The sequence below is a fragment of the Lathyrus oleraceus genome, chromosome 3 (assembly GCF_024323335.1).
Source record: "Lathyrus oleraceus cultivar Zhongwan6 chromosome 3, CAAS_Psat_ZW6_1.0, whole genome shotgun sequence".
Lineage (NCBI taxonomy): Eukaryota > Viridiplantae > Streptophyta > Magnoliopsida > Fabales > Fabaceae > Lathyrus > Lathyrus oleraceus.
Window position 1 is genome coordinate 34810374 of NC_066581.1, and position 18270 is coordinate 34828643.

Below are 18270 nucleotides of genomic sequence, written 5' to 3' on the forward strand. Positions count from 1 at the left end.
ATCTTTGAGAAAAAGAGGCATTCACTTATTACAAAGATGGTGCGATTTGATTTTTTTACCGACTTCAGAGACAAATAAAAAAATTGAAAAAAAACTACGCTTGTTGAAGGTGAAGGTTGAAAAAAAATGACGAATTACGTTAGTACATATATAAAGGTAGCAAAAAATATAAAGGAAATAAAAAGGAAATAAAATAAATCAAACAAGAGAAATTCACTCTTAATGAATAACACTTAAGCGCGAACACTATGAGTGCCTCTTCCGTTGAGATATGTTTTGCATGATGTTAAAACTAGGAAATAACATTTATGTACATTGGACGGTATCATCCGAGTCTAGTTGTGCATTTTAGCATTCTTGTATTAGGAAGCATGTCAACATCATTGGAAATGGCCTTGATTTTTTTTTGCATCAAAATAGCGTGTCGAGCATGAGAAACTTCGTTTAAGTGAAAAATCCTCATTATAGGTCGACACATACGACTACAGGTCGACCTATAGACGACTTTTATAAACTTTATGTCGACACATATATGGTACAGGTCAACACATTTGTTGCAGTATTAAAGCCTGCAACTTATGTCTTATGTGTTAAGTCTTCAGGTTGACATATAAGCAACACATAGCGTTACAAATCTACACATGCTTCCAACAGGTCGACATATGACTTGAATAGATCGATACATGACTCGTATAGGTTGACCTATTGACTAATTTTTTAAACAAAATTGCATTTTTTTCCATTTCCTTTTGAATTCCTTTTGCCTCTTATAAGTCTCACATGTAAGAACAAAAATAGTTCTACAATAGATTCCATGATTTTGATGATAACAAAGGATGAAACCAAAAGTGGCACCCTAACGAAAAGTTTCTAAGTGTGCAGGGTTCTAAAGAAAGAAGAAATAAATCTGATGATGTCATCAGATGCAAAACAAGATCAGATGCAAAATCTCAAGTATCAGAAGCATCTAAAGTGAAATCTCGTTTCAAGAAGCTCTGACTCTGGACAAAACTACAAAATATCAGAAGCATCTGAACATGAAGTAAAGTCTAGAAGCTCTGACTCTGAACAAATGCCTTCTGCAAAGTCTGAAGTTATCAAGCGTCATCTGAACTTTCAAGAGATAACATCAGAAGCCAATTTCTCCAGATACACAAAGACTCTAATCAGAATTGTTAATCATGATGAAGTAACGTTTAAGCCAAGTTAAAGTTCTGCAAATGGATTTCCTCAATTAGAAAGAGACGTTAATCTCCACTTCCAAGAGAAAAGATACTAATTGTGGTAAGTAGTCACTTCTAAGTGAAAAAGTCTACTGCAGAAGCTATTAATGGAATGGCGTAATTACATCTCAATATCCAATAGATTCAACGCTACTTCAACTCTACTTCAACTCCTATAAATAGAGAAGAAATCTCATTCAGCATATACGAAGAAATCACTAGCCAAAACTATACTGAAATTATATCACGCTCAAGAAAAACATCTTTGTTCTTCAAAGATTTTCACTAAGCTTTTGCTTATCAAGTGAAAAATTTGTTCTTAAGTTTGTAATATTTGCTTTCTTAGAAGCATTCTAGATTACACATCTTGTATCTATTTTTATTTGATTTCCTCAAGTGACTCTTTGTAGTCTGTAGACTTGAGAGGACTAAGAGATTTTCTTCTCTCTTAGGGGTTGTTTGTAATCTTTCAAGATTAGTGGATTAAGTCCTTGTTGAAGGCGAAATCACCTTGGCCGGGTGGACTGGAGTAGCTTTGTGTTATAAGCGAACCAGTATAAAATCTTTGTGTGATTTTCATTTTGCAAAAGCGCTTAATTTTTCAAACAATTCAAACCCCCCCTTTCTTGTTTTTCTCACCTTCAATTGGTATCAGAGCTCCGGCTCTGTTATTGATTTTCAAATCAAACACTTAACCGTGTAGAGAGATCCAGTGCGAGAAAAACAAATGGCCCACTCAAATGAGAAAGATTCTTACAATGCCAAGCCTCCTGTTTTTGATGGAGAAAAGTTTGATTACTGGAAAGATAGAATCGAAAGTTTCTTTCTTGGTTATGATGCTGACCTCTGGGACATTGTCACAGATGGATACAAACCTCCAACCTTAAATGGAGCTGAAGTTCCCAGAAGCAAAATGTCAGAAGATCAGAAACGTGAGTTCAAAAATCATCACAAGGCCAGAACAATACTTCTGAATGCCATATCATACAACGAATATGAGAAGATCACCAACAGAGAGACAGCCAAAGATATACTTGACTCTCTAAGGATGACCCATGAAGGAAACTCCCAAGTCAAGGAGACGAAGGCTCTGGCGTTGATCCAGAAATATGAAGCCTTCAAGATGGAAGATGACGAAGCTATAGAAGCTATGTTTTCCAGATTCCAAACTCTTATTGCAGGTCTTAAAGTGCTAGACAAGGGATACACAACTGCAGATCATGTTAAGAAGATTGTCAGAAGTCTGCCAAAGAAATGGAGACCTATGGTTACTGCTCTGAAGTTATCAAAGGATCTGAACAGTATCAGCCTTGAAGAACTTGTTAGTTCTCTCAGAAGCCATGAGATAGAACTAGAGGAGGATGAGCCTCAGAAAAGGAACAAGTCAGTGGCGCTGAAGTCCAGACCTGAAAGACGGAAGTCAGACAGAACCAAAGCTCTCCAGGCAGAAACTGCAGATACTGACGACTCTGAACCTGAAGACTCTGATGATGAAGAAGAACTGTCTTACTAACCAGAAGAGTTAAGCAACTCTGGAAAAGAAGGAACAACAACAACTTCAGAAGATCAAGACCCAGAGGGGATAGATCAGAGTCAACTTCAAAAGGTAAACCTAATAAAGATATTACCTGTTTTGAATGTAAAGAAACAGGTCATTATAGAAATGAATGCCCCAAGCTGAAGAAAGATAACTCTAAGAAGGAAAGCTTCAAGAAAAATGCCTTCAGAACAAAGAAAGGATTAATGGCCACCTGGGACGATAGTGATTCAGGATCATCAGAATCTGACTCTGATGAACAAGCCAACGTAGCATTTATGGCTACCACATCCAGCAGCTCAGATGAAGAATCTGAAGAGGTATTCTCTGAACTTTCTAGATCTGACTTAGAATCATGTTTATCAGAAACTCTTACCTCTCTTCAGAAATTAAAACAAAAAGTTAAAAGCATTAAAGGTCTTCTTAAAGCAAAATCTGAAGAATGTAGTGAACTTGAGACAACAATTCTAGCACATGAAGATACAATCAAATCTTTAACGTTAGAAAGAGATGGAGCTAAAACAAAAAGCTTAAAATTAGAAGAAGTGTTGTCTCAAGCACCACAAACTTCAAATGAAATTATTTATAAGTATGAAGAAGCCTTTCAACAATTTCTGAAGAATGGGATAAATAGGAGTATTATGGCATCCATGATTTATGGAGTAGGTCAGAATAATAAAAGGGGAATTGGGTATGATTCTGATTCTGATAAAACTTCTACCAGTAACCAAATTAAATCACCTTTTTCATACCACTATACACACACACAAGAACACAAATTTAAAAATGCTAGAAGACCCAAAGTTGTAAGAAACTCTGGGAAAACTAATCTGAAAGGACCCAAGAGATTCTGGGTACCGAAAGATAAGATTATCTATGTTGCAGATATCCTATGCAGCAAAGTTCAGACACCAGTCATGGTACCTGGACTCTGGATGCTCGCGACATATGACGGGAAGAAAGTCTATGTTCCAAAGCCTGGAACTTAAAGACGCTGGCTTTGTAGGCTTCGGAGGAGATCAGAAAGGAAGGATCAGAGGCTCCGGAACTATTGGTAATGGTACTCTTCCCTCTATATCTGATGTTCTTTATGTAGAAGGTTTAATGCATAACCTGTTATCCATAAGTCAATTAAGTGATAACGGTTATGATGTAATCTTTAATCAAAAAACGTGTAAAGCCATTAATCAGAACGATGGCTCTGTCCTTTTCACAGGCAAGAGGAAAACAACATTTATAAAATAAATCTTTCTGATTTAAAAGATCAAAATGTTAAATGTTTAATGTCAGTTCACGAAGAGCAATGGGTATGGCATAGACGCTTAGGCCACATTAGCATGAGGAAACTTTCTCAGCTAACTAAACTTGAGTTAGTCAGAGGCTTACCTAAACTGAAGTTTTCTTCAGATGCTCTGTGTGAAGCTTGTCAGAAAGGAAAGTTTTCAAAAACATCTTTTAAAAAGAAAAATGTTGTTTCTACCTCCAAGCCTCTGGAGCTTCTTCACATTGACTTATTTGGTCCTGTGAAAACAGCATCAGTCAATGGAAAGAAGTATGGACTAGTAATCGTTGATGATTACAGCCGCTGGACATGGGTAAAATTCCTAAAGCACAAGAGTGAGTCTCACTCTGTATTCACCAGTTTCTGTTCTAAAGTGCAAAAAGAATTTGACTCTAAAATTATTAGAGTCAGAAGTGATCATGGTGGAGAATTTGAAAATAAAGATTTTGAAGAATTATTTGATTCTAATGGAATATCCCATGATTTCTCCTGCCCTAGAACTCCACAACAAAATGGAGTTGTAGAGAGGAAGAATAGGACACTCCAAGAAATGGCCAGAACCATGATCAATGAAACAAATGTAGCAAAGCACTTTTGGGCAGAAGCTGTAAATACAGCGTGTTACATTCAGAATAGAATCTCTATTAGACCTATTCTGGATAAGACTCCCTATGAACTGTGTAAGGGAAGAAAACCCAACATTTCTTATTTTCATCCTTTTGGATGCATTTGTTTTATATTAAATACTAAAGAACATCTGAACAAGTTTGATTCCAAAGCACAGAAAGGTATTATGTTAGGATACTCAGAACGCTCTAAAGGCTACAGAGTATACAACACAGAAACCAAAATTGTGGAGGAATCAATTCATGTTAGATTTGATGATAAGCTTGACCCTGAAAAGTCAAAGCTAGTTGAAAAGTTTGCAGATTTAGAGATCACTCTGGTAAAATCTGAGAAAATTCCAGAAGCACCTGTCACTCCAGACTCTGAAGAAATTAAATCTCCAGAAATTCCAAGGAAAGTCAAGAGTCGTAGCAACGTATCTGAAGATTTGATTCTGGGAAACAAAGATGAACCTGTTAGAACCAGATCTACCTTCAGAACTTCTGAAGATATTCCTCTAGGACTAGTGTCTCTGATTGAGCCTACGTCCTGTGATGAAGCTCTTCAAGATAATGATTGGGTGGCAGCTATGCAAGAAGAGTTAGATCAATTCTCCAAGAATGATGTCTGGGATCTCGTTCCTAAACCCAGAGGCACTCATGTCATTGGAACCAGATGGGTTTTCAGAAACAAACTGAACGAGAAATGAGAAGTTGTCAGAAACAAAGCACGACTGGTAGCTCAAGGTTATAGTCAACAAGAAGGTATTGATTATAATGAAACTTTTGCTCCAGTCGCAAGGTTAGAGTCTATTCGTCTTCTTGTATCATTTGCTATTAATCACTCTATAAAATTATACCAAATGGATGTCAAGAGTGCATTTCTAAATGGTTATATTTCAGAAGAAGTGTATGTAAATCAACCTCCTGGTTTTGAAAACTCAAATTTTCCAGAACATGTTTTCAAACTTAAGAAATCTTTATATGGACTTAAACAAGCTCCCAGAGCTTGGTATGAACGCTTAAGTAATTTTCTTCTGGAACAAAATTTTATCAGAGGGAAAGTTGATTCTACACTCTTCTGTAAAAATCATGAAAATAATCTCATGATATGCCAAATTTATGTTGATGACATTATTTTTGGTTCTGCTAATATCTCTGTTTGCCAAGAATTTTCTAAGTTAATGCAGGCAGAATTTGAAATGAGTCTAATGCAAGAACTAAAGTTCTTCCTGGGAATTCAAATCAATCAAACTCCAGAAGTCACGTACATTCATCAAAGCAAGTACATTAAAGACGTTCTGAAGAAGTTTGACATGACTGAATGCAATTCGGCAAAGACTCCCATGCATCCAACTTGCATTCTGGAGAAGGAAGAGGTAAGCAACAAGGTTTGTCAGAAGCTCTATCGAGGTATGATAGGCTCTCTTCTCTATCTGACTGCTACTCGTCCTGATATTCTCTTTAGCGTTTGTCTTTGTGCCAGATTCCAATCAGATCCTAGAGAATCTCATTTAACAGCTGTTAAGAGAATTCTTAAGTATCTGAAAGGTACCCCTAACCTGGGCCTGATGTATGAGAAAACATCAGAGTATAGGCTTTCTGGTTATTGTGATGCAGATTATGCAGGAGATAGAATAGAACGAAAAAGTACATCTGGAAATTGCCAGCTTCTGGGAAACAACTTAATCTCCTGGGCTAGCAAAAGACAGTCAACAATTGCTCTATCAACTGCAGAAGCAGAATATATCTCAGCGTCACTATGCACAACTCAGATGCTCTGGATGAAACATCAGCTAGAAGATCTACAAATCTTTGAGAGTAACATTCCTATCCTTTGTGATAATACTGCTGCTATTTGTTTAAGTAAGAATCCCATTCTACATTCCAGAGCCAAACACATAGAAATTAAACATCATTTTATTAGAGACTATGTTCAGAAAGGAATAGTAACGCTGAAGTTCATTGATACAGAACATCAATGGGCAGATATCTTTACTAAGCCTCTAGCTGAAGATAGATTTCGTTTCATCTTAGAAAATCTGAACATTAAAAATTGTCCTGAGTAAAATTTGGCTCTGAACATGTAAAATGAGACTCTGATAAAAACAAATATACTTCTGCCTCTGACTCTGATACTTCTACCAAGTTAAGAAGATATCTGAGTTAGAAATCTTCAGAAATCCTTTGTATTCCTGAAGATCAGAAACATCAACACGTGGGGAACATGCGTCTAACCCTAGAACTTCTAGACAGCTGTCAAGAGAAATCAAAGGTCAGAACGCTTGAAATCTCCTCGAGCAGTGTGCTTACTGTTGGGATTAGACATTCATTAATGAGCTGTAATCATTTTTCCCCCAAACGTGCCATTTTGGTTTTTGTGCTAACGCTGGTATGTGTGTCGTTTTGCATGTGTTTTTACCCTTAGGTATATAAACACTTTTCTCACATTTCACACACTTATCACTCTCACTCACTCTTAAACCCTAAACCCTCTCTCGAAGTTTTCTCTGCAACCTTCTCAGTTCTTCATCTTCTTCATCAATCTTCATCATGAATCCTCAAGAACAATCTGTTTTTGACTTCTCCCAACAAATGGAAGCTGCTTCTAACCCCCAAACCTCAAACACTCAAACACCCATGGTTGTAGATGTTACCACAACCCCAGTTTACAAAGAACCTCACATTTTGGAACGCGAACAACACATAAACCTTTCAACTCCCTTTGAAGGTTTGGATGTTCTATGTGAATCGCTGGTAGATTTTGAGAATTTGAGAAGAAATGGCGTTGATTTAACTGAAGATCTTCGCAAGCAAGGTTGGGAAAACTACTTCAACAGATTGTATGGTCCAATCTATCCTCTTCTGGTGAAAGAGTTCTGGAGATGTGCAGATGCTGATGATGAGTTCATTGTTTCTTTTGTTCTGGGAGTGAAGATCATCATCACAGAAGCATCTATTGCCTCTTTGCTGAACATGGAGAGAACTGGAGGTAAAAGGATTTACAACATTCCTCCAAGGTCCAAGCGCATCACAGAAGTCATTAACCCTACAATCTTCAAAGCAAATGTTGAAGGAAACCCCTCTAAGAACAAGGAGCTTCATCAGAACCTCCGAGTTTGGTTGAAGATTATTCTGGGAACAATCCATCATCGTCCAGCCTCCAACTCTTCAGATTATATAAATGCTGATCAGAAGTGCATCCTCTACTGTATTCAGAAGGGTATTCCAATCAACCTCCCTGTTCTTCTCTTCAGATATCTGAGGGATTCAGTCAGAGAAACAAGGAACAATATGAAGCCCAGATCCTACATCCCTCTGGGAAGATTGCTCTCTGACATCTTCATTGAGCATGGGCTGGTAGATGCTCTGGAGAAGACCAGATGTATGGATGATCTGGCAATTGACGTTGGAAAGCCTCTGAATGCCAGAAATCTGAGGAGTATGGGAATCATCAAAGACATCAGAGTCAAGCCCACTATGAATGTGACCTGGGAAGCTCTGAAGGATCAGAGGAAGATGCCTCATGGCCTTGAAAGGTTCTTCAAAATGAACCCAGAGATGCCATTGCCATCTACCTTCAGGATCGTCTGGATGAAGGCATTGACGTTTCTGATTTCTGCCTTGAAGACTGTCTGGATTCTGTAGAAGATCTGGTCAGATACAAAAGAGGCCTTTCTGAGAAGAAGATAGCTGAGGAAGCAAGGAAGGCAAAGAACCCAGAACTGGAGAATCCTCTGGAACCAAAGCTCCTCTGAAAGTCTCTTCTTCCTCTGGTAAGTCCATTCCTCCTGTCTCTTCTGAATCTGTAATGGCTTCCTCTAACCCTCTCTCCTCTCAACCAATTTTTACAACCTCAGAAATACCACCTTCTACCATTAGAACCTCTCAACCTCCACCTGTTCTAAAAATTGCCCGTACTTTTACAACAACCTCTGACCCTAATCAACTATATCACCACAGTTCTTCCTCATCCTCTGAGTATGAGTCACCACCTTACCTTTCCCCTTCTTCTAACCAAGAGTCCTCTGATCATGAGTCTTCTGATCAAGAACACTCTGACCCAAACTCCCCAACAATAGCTGAAATTTATGCTAAAAATTTCGCTCCACAAACTCAAACACAAACTGAAGTAACCTCTCCCCTCCGAACTTCCTTCCACCACAAACAACCACCACACCCTCTGAAACTCAACCATCTGTAATTCGCCCATCTGAACCTTATATCACTCCACCATTAATTCCCGCTGTACCTAGCCCAGACTCTGACCCATTAGATGTAAACCCACTCTATGCCTCATCCCCCAGTCTTCAACCAGACCCAGATTCTGAACTTCAACCAGAAGCAGAATCTGAACCCCAGCCAGAACCAGAAACTGAACCTCAACCTCTACATCTCAGCCCTCAAAACTCTCCACCTCATTCACCTGAACCTGAACCTAAAATTATCATACCTACCCTTGAGGAGGCCATTATGCAGGTTGCAGAATCCTCAGTCCAGAAGATCAAGTCTCTGGCTAAAAATTCTGAAGTCAGTGATGATCCTAAATCTGTTAGGACACACTGGAACAGAGTTATTAGTTGGATGACCTCTGAGTCTTATAGGCTGAAGAGTATCTCTGAACAAGTCAGAAATGGCTACATCAGAGACTCTGAGGAAAGACTCCAGGAAAGACTGGCTAGAGAAGCTGAGGCTAGAAGATTAGAGGAAGAGAGACTGGCTAGAGAAGCTGAGGCCAAGAGATTGGAAGAAGAAAGGTTGGCTAAGGAAGCTGCAGAAGAAGCTAAGAGGTTGGAAGAAGAACGCCTGGCAAAGGAAGCAGAACTTCTGAGAATTCAGGAAGCAGAAGCCAAGGCTAAGGCAGATGCAGAAGCCCAAGCTGCTGCTGAAGCTGAAACTCAGCAGGCTCTGATTCAGGGGGAGTCTTCCTCTGCGATCCCTCTGATTCTTAACACTCTGAAGGAAATCAAGCAAGATCAGAAAGAGATCAAGCAAGATCAGAGTGAGCTCCGGGCAAGGATGGACAAACAAGACGCTCTGAATGAAAACCTCCAGAATATGTTTGCCATGCTACTACAGAGACTTCCTCCTCCTCCAAACCCTTAGGCACTTAGGATTTATTTTGGTTGCCTAGTGTTTTTGCTTCTGTCTTTTCTTTTTTAGCTCTGATATTCTCTTGAATCTGTTGTTTTTGACTGCTGTTTGCCTTTGTGCTGTTTAATGAAGTGTTTTTCTCTCTATTTTTTATGTTTTATGCCTTTTTGATTATGCCAAAAAGGGGGAGAAATTATTAAATAGCTCTGATGAAAACTATGTCTAAAACCTTAAGCATTCTGCAACAATTGTAGAAATAGTTCTGATATAAATAGCTCTGATTAAATAATAGCTCTGATTAAATAACTCTAACTTTAAAGTTAAGCATTTGCAGAAAGTTTTCAGAAACCTAATTACTTGGAAAAGCTCTGGTAAGAACTTCTGAACTCCCTAGCGCTAACTCAGGGGGAGCTTTTGTCTATCTGATCTAATATTTTTCATGTTTCATCTGATAATTTTATTTGTTTTGTCATCATCAAAAAGGGGGAGATTGTAAGAACAAAAATAGTTCTACAATAGATTCCATGATTTTGATGATAACAAAGGATGAAACCAAAAGTGGCACCCTAACGAAAAGTTTCTAAGTGTGCAGGGTTCTAAAGAAAGAAGAAATAAATCTGATGATGTCATCAGATGCAAAACAAGATCAGATGCAAAATCTCAAGTATCAGAAGCATCTAAAGTGAAATCTCGTTTCAAGAAGCTCTGACTCTGGACAAAACTACAAAATATCAGAAGCATCTGAACATGAAGTAAAGTCTAGAAGCTCTGACTCTGAACAAATGCCTTCTGCAAAGTCTGAAGTTATCAAGCGTCATCTGAACTTTCAAGAGATAACATCAGAAGCCAATTTCTCCAGATACACAAAGACTCTAATCAGAATTGTTAATCATGATGAAGTAACGTTTAAGCCAAGTTAAAGTTCTGCAAATGGATTTCCTCAATTAGAAAGAGACGTTAATCTCCACTTCCAAGAGAAAAGATACTAATTGTGGTAAGTAGTCACTTCTAAGTGAAAAAGTCTACTGCAGAAGCTATTAATGGAATGGCGTAATTACATCTCAATATCCAATAGATTCAACGCTACTTCAACTCTACTTCAACTCCTATAAATAGAGAAGAAATCTCATTCAGCATATACGAAGAAATCACTAGCCAAAACTATACTGAAATTATATCACGCTCAAGAAAAACATCTTTGTTCTTCAAAGATTTTCACTAAGCTTTTGCTTATCAAGTGAAAAATTTGTTCTTAAGTTTGTAATATTTGCTTTCTTAGAAGCATTCTAGATTACACATCTTGTATCTATTTTTATTTGATTTCCTCAAGTGACTCTTTGTAGTCTGTAGACTTGAGAGGACTAAGAGATTTTCTTCTCTCTTAGGGGTTGTTTGTAATCTTTCAAGATTAGTGGATTAAGTCCTTGTTGAAGGCGAAATCACCTTGGCCGGGTGGACTGGAGTAGCTTTGTGTTATAAGCGAACCAGTATAAAATCTTTGTGTGATTTTCATTTTGCAAAAGCGCTTAATTTTTCAAACAATTCAAACCCCCCCTTTCTTGTTTTTCTCACCTTCATCACACATATAAATACTTGGTACATGCATCATTCTCTAGCAAGGTTTCTAGACTGAGTAAAACTTACATGAATCTAGGATTTCAAAGCATCCCATCATCTCCAATTCAATTTATGCAGACACAGAATCAAACTACGCATAATCATTTTTTGATTGGGTTCCATCTAAATTAGGATTGATAACCTCCAATTAGGTTTGTTGTACTGAGAATATTAGGTTGTACTCATACGATGCCATTCCAATACCAAAATGAAAATTATTATTGTAAGTAAACTCAATCAACGACAAATAGATATCCTAATTACATCCTTGTTCTAGAACACATGCTTTCAACAAATCTTCCCAGGATTGGATAATTCTCTCAATCTAACCTTCCGTCTACGAATGATAAGCAAAAATCAATCTCAACATAGTCCCTAAATCTTACTACAATCTCTTCCCAAACCTTGATGTGAACCTATGATCTCTATCTAATACAATGATTGAAGGAATACCATGAAACTTCACAATCTCACTGATGTAAACCTTTGTTAGCTTTTGCAACATGTAACTGATCTTTATCATAATGAAATAATTTGATTTAGTCAATCTATCAACAATAACACAAATAGAATCACTTCCCTTTTTCGTCTTCGGCAAGCCTGTCACAAAATCCATATAAATGTTATCCAATTTCCACTTAGGACTACTTAGTGGTTGTATCAATTCTGACGGCTTCTGATGCCCAGTCCTCAACTTTTGACAAGTCAAACAAGAATAAACAAACTCATAAACATTCTTCTTCATACCTGACCACCAAAACATCTTCTTAAAGTCCTGATATATCTTCGTAGCATTGGGATGAATACTCGAACTACTTTTATGACATTCCTTAAGAATCTTCTTCTTAAGCTCTGGAAAATCTGGTATACTGACTTTATCTCTGAACCTCATAATACAATTCTCATCAAAGTGAATAAGACATGTAACAACGAAATATATACAACATGTCCCTAGTGCTGCATATCATAGCAACCCCACTAAAGACCTGAATGATAAATAACTGTTAGACTATGGCACAAATCTAGAAGGGGGGGTTGAATAGATCCCAGTTAAAAACTTGAGTCGGCGCTACCTGTAACACCCTTCTAAAATACCCCAAATGTTTAATAATAAAACAACAACAATTAAATCATACATATCATAGTAATCATGCATCTCAAGGGTGTCACATAACAACTTCTTCACAAAAGTCAATATAAAATCAGTCATGCTCAATTTTATTCAACATAAAACTTCTTTAACAATACGCAGCGGATAAAATATTTCAACATCTGTAATTCATCAAAATTAACATTTATTCAACAATTCAAACATCCCGTCCCGATGTTACATCTATCAGAGCATGACCCTCTAACCACACTAGACTTCAAGCACTAGCTTCTATTCGACTCACTGCTCGTTACCTGAAAAATATAGCTGTAAGGGTGAGTTCCTCAATCGATATAACCAATATTATAATTTATCATGTTATGTTAAGTAATTCTACACGTTAATCACCCTAATTATATCATGCATTAGGCAACGGCACAGTCAACTCAATTATCATATTCGAACACAACGTAAAGGCAACTCAATAACAACATAAAATGCAACTCAATGAGACTCGACTCTTCATGCATGTGGTACCATTTGGAGTAAAACTCCCAACTTAAAATCATTGCCAGTTTAGTGGGCATCAAGGCATAAGCCTTCAACTTTCAACTTAAAATTTTGCCAATCCAGGCCAACGTGGTGTGAGCAAAAGCCCCATATTTTTGCCAATCCAGGCCAACGTGGTGTGAGACGAAGCTCCGACTTAATGCATATGGATGTATATGACATGTACGACTTGAAACTTTAACAACATAATAGCAACAGCAACACAACAGCTTTTCAACAAAACAACTTAAATCAACTTTGGCTCATCAGCCTACAACTCAGTATTTTTCAACAAAGCAACTTAAAATCAACTTTGGCTCATCAGCCTACAACTCAGTATTTTTCAACACAACTTAAAATTTAACTTTTCAACATAATTGCATCAACATTTCACGACACAAACCCAACAATTTTTATTCATCAATTTAACTGCAATAAGGCAACTACCAATTGCATTTACAACATAAAAATCAACTATTTTCCACACTGCAACAGCGTTATCAAGTTTCGCTGCTGACAAAAAAACCATCATGCACGTCTACGAACAAAATTGAAGGCTTTGAGTCGACCGTAGGGGTCAGCTCAAAGTTCGCGGTCGGCGCAAAGGCTCTGCTCAACTGGAGGGAGTCTGCGCAAAGACCCCTTGCGTCGACGCATGGGGTCGACGCTTAACTCACGGGTCGGCGCCAAAATGCCTTGCGTCGACGCATGCAGTCGGCGCATGCCCCACGGGTCAGCGCACGCCGACCCTATGGTCGACCGCTCGCGCGCAGACTCAGATTTTTCTGAGTTATTCCAAGTTCCGTCAGCTTCACGCAGATCAGGTTTTCCGGCCACTTCCGCATCTAAAACCCTTTCTAAGAAAACCTAATTTGTCTTTAATTTAGTAGTGTCGAATCAAGTTTTTAATTGTGATCCGTGCTATAGTCTAACATTTACGACTCACACAACTATCAATTCAATTTGCAGTTTTTAACACGGTTTATCCAACGTCAATTTCAGCATATACAGTCCCAATTAGGGTTAAATCAACGGCTTATCACTACCCATGACATGTTAATCTATAATACCCATTAACCGACGATAAACCCCCCTTACCTGAGATAATCCGGCAATTCTCTAAGCTTTAGCTTTTCCGTTCCTCAACCGTGCTTTTCGGCTCTTTGCCCTTTTTCCTCTTCTCTGCAGCTTCTCTGAGTTTCACGTGAAATTTCTTTGTTAAGAATGAAACCCTTTTCTTTATTCCCACTTATATATATATTCCAATTATTATTATTCCAAAATAATAATAATAATAATAATAATAATAATCCAATAATCCAATTTATTTAATTAAATTAATAATTATATTATCAACTTAATTAAATAATTCTTTTTTCTTTATTTGGGGTGTTACACTACCAATTTAAAAATTGGTTTTGAAAAATTGTTTTAAGTGCGGAAGCGGCCGAGGAAAATTTTAGTCTAAAACGAACCGTTATTGGAAAACCGGATATGCGTTAAGCTAATGGAATAGAGATAAAGTGAAATACGAAACACTACACTATTTGCACAATCAATGATATGTTTCACTTACTAGCAAGCCTAGTTCCAATGATCCAAAATACCAAATTAAACTAGACGCAAACTTAAGACAACTTTGGCTTATGCAAATTAACAAACACTTGGTGTGCATAAACACTCCAAGTGATATTTGAGTTGAGTAAGTAATTCAAATTGACCTAGTACAATATACTATTGTACTTTGTATTCAAACAGCAGTTTTAATCTCGTACTCAACTTATATCAATGTTTGGTAAAATTGCTTAAACTAAAATCACTTAATTTTTAAGATGAAAAACACTTACGCAGAAAATTAAAGAAGACAGAGATTTGATGAGGCAGTTCCCCCGCCGTCCTCGCTTCGGGGTACGTCTGCCCTCAATTCTAACCTTAGAATTGAGATGATTTAATTAGATATCACCTATGAAATTTAACCGTTTATACAAGGATTGCAAAGCAAGTAAACAATAGAACTCCCAATATGTTGAATGATGCTTCCTATCCTTGCTCCTTGATTCAAGATGAATCAAGACCTTCGATCGTTGTTGCTAGACCTCCGATTCCAGACCCTTTGCTGAAGAATCTTCCGTTCTTCAAACCCTCGGCCCGGCTGATCTCAAACACAACGAATCGAACCCGAATCCTTCACTTCAATATCACCGAATCCGCTACTAGACTGAAGAAGACTTCCTCTTCTCAATCACCTTCGCTCAGCTGAATATTGATGAAGCAATTCGTCCAAAAAACCCCAAACACAAACCGGTATTGGAGGACAAAACCCTAATGGTTTTATTCAAGAAAGAACCTGCCACAAGCTTCAACCCGAACCGGATTCTCCAATCACAGCTTCAAACCTTATCACCTTTAACCGAACACGAAGCACATCAAAAATGGTTGTGTGTAGTTGATGTGTTGTGAGATGTTGAAGATGAAGATGATGAATCTTGGACACCTATTTCACTCTTTCTTGTTTCCTTGAACACTTGAATTCAAATTGACAAAATGTTAGTTGATAAAAATGTTTTGACTTCTATTTATAGTAACTAGTAAACCAACCAAAAATAACAGCTTTTCAAACAGTAGAAAGTACTTAGAAAACTGACTTTTCGCACGAGCGGTCGACCATAGGTCGGCGTGCGCTGACCCGTGGGAAATGCGCCGACCCCTATGGTCGACTCAAAGGTTTCATGCGCTGACCCGTGGATAGCATCACTATGCCATGCGCCGACCTGGGGTCGACTCAAGGGTTTCATGCGCTGACCCGTGGCTAGCATCACTATGCCATGCGCCGACCTGTGGTCGACTCAAGCAAGCATGCGCTGACCAAACTCAAATTTGTCTGAGTTATGCGCTGACCCGTGAGCTATGCGCCGACCCTTATGGTCGACTCAAAGTCTTCAAATCTGCAAAAAATTGTGTTTTGTGATTTTCATGCATTTCGTCATGATCACACTTTGTCCACATATGTTTTTAAGAATTATAACAGATTTAGATAAGTAGGAAAAGATATGATAAGTAATGTGTTGCATTTGTTTGTAGACGTGCATGGTGGTCATTTGTCATCATCGAAACTTGTGATTGTGCGTTGTCTAACACTTTGCCTTTACATACTCCCCCTTTTTGATGATGACAACCTGTGCAAAAACCAACGAGATAAACAACATGCAGTATTGACACATTATGTACACTCCCTCTTTCTTTTGTAACCTAAGGCCAAAACAAAATGGTTGTTAGTCTGTTAGTTGTGGTGAACGTTTTGGCTGCCTGCTTTTGTACACTTTCTCCCCCTTTGACAACATCAAAAAGAGACACAGAGTACAGAAGGATTATTCAACATAACAACGAAAATTCACAGGAAATAGCATAAACAGATAATAATATCACACTTATATCATTTCTGAGCAATAGTCATTAATTAAGAGCTACACATGAAAATAAACAAGCAAAACAGAGAACTGAATACATTCAAAATAACAATCAAACTACAAAGTGCATGTTAATGTCTATGTCCTAATGGCGGTGTCCTGGATGGTAACAAATGCCAGGGTTTCTGCTGGGGTCAGCCAGAGTTGATAGGTATTTGGCAACACCGCTTAGATGCTTGAGACTCCCGTCGACCGACCGATCCAAGTCTGCATACCGTTCATTCAAGCTTGTAGAGAGGGTGTCGAGCCGCTCATTTTGGGCTTGAATTTGACTACTAATATGAGCATAAGGCTCATCCTGGGTTTGCATGAAGGATTGAAACTTAGTGTACGTGGGTATAGAGTGAAGGTTTGTGAAGGGTTTTGAGAGTGATTCTGCTAGAGAGAGGTTTTTCCCTATTTATAGAGGAAAGGTTAGGGTTTTGGGAAGATGGAAGATCAAGGAACAATAGCCACTAGGTAGATGCAGTTTACAAGGTAGTGGGTAGTTTGAAAGGTGATGGAATGTAAATGCACACTTAATGATGATTTTTGAATGGAGATGCATGAAACGATTTAAATTTTTCTGCAGAAAAACAAAATTTTAGAGCGATGCGTCGACGCATACTGTTTGATTTTTGAGAAAATATAGAAATTATTAAGCGTGCATCGACCATAGCCCGGCTGCGGTCGACTCATACAGTCCAGATTTCAATTTTTCACTATTTTGCACATGCGATGACAAGTTTGATGCATAAATAACAATACATACAACAATAAACATCCAAAGAGAGATATTAAATATATATAAACAACATCATTATGAGGTATAACTATTTTAATCATGAGACTTTGCAGAGAGAGAAAGAGAGGAACAGTATCACCTCGATGCCGGAGTGACTTGGTGAACGGTAAACTTGTGCTTGCAACAATATTGATTTGTTAGAAGTACAAGATTAAAGTCTTATATGGAATAAGGTAAAACAACAAATTATAGTGCCCGTTCCGAAATATCGAGAATGCCAAGTTCTCGGCGGATATGAAAGAAAGGTTCAGTGGCTAGCGGCTTTGTGAAAATGTCCGCTAGTTGATTTTCAGTATTAACATGTTCAAAAACAATGTCACCTTTCTCTACATGATCCCGTAGAAAGTGGTGTCGAATTTCGATATGTTTGGTGCGTGAATGCAGCACAGGGTTCTTGGTGAGGTTAATGGCACTTGTATTGTCACAAAAAATGGGAATACGTTCAAGTTTGAGGTTAAAGTCCAATAGTTGTTGCTTAATCCATAGGATTTGAGCACAACAGCTACCGGCGGCAACGTATTCCGCTTCGGCGGTTGACAAAGCAACTGAAACCTGTTTTTTGCTGTGCCAACTGACCAAAGAGTTTGAAAATAAGTGACAAGTGCCACTGGTGCTTTTCCTATCCGATTTGCAACCGGCAAAGTCGGAATCGGAGAAGCCTACCAATGAACAATCATTACCTTTGGAATACCATAGTTCATACTTCGGAGTACCAAATAGGTATCGAAGTATTCGTTTGACAGCTTTTAAATGGGATTCCTTGGGACATGATTGATATCTTGCGCACATGCATACGCTAAACATAATATCGGGACGAGAAGCAGTAAGATAAAGGAGTGATCCAATCATACCTCTATACCGTTTTACATCTACTTCCTTACCGTCTTCATCTTTGTCCAAGTTTGTACAAGTAGGCATGGGGGTGTCTATGGCCTTAGCTTTTGCCATGTCAAATCTCTTGATAAGGTCCAAACAGTACTTTGTCTGGCTCACGAAAGTTCCTTCTTTGAGCTGTTTAATTT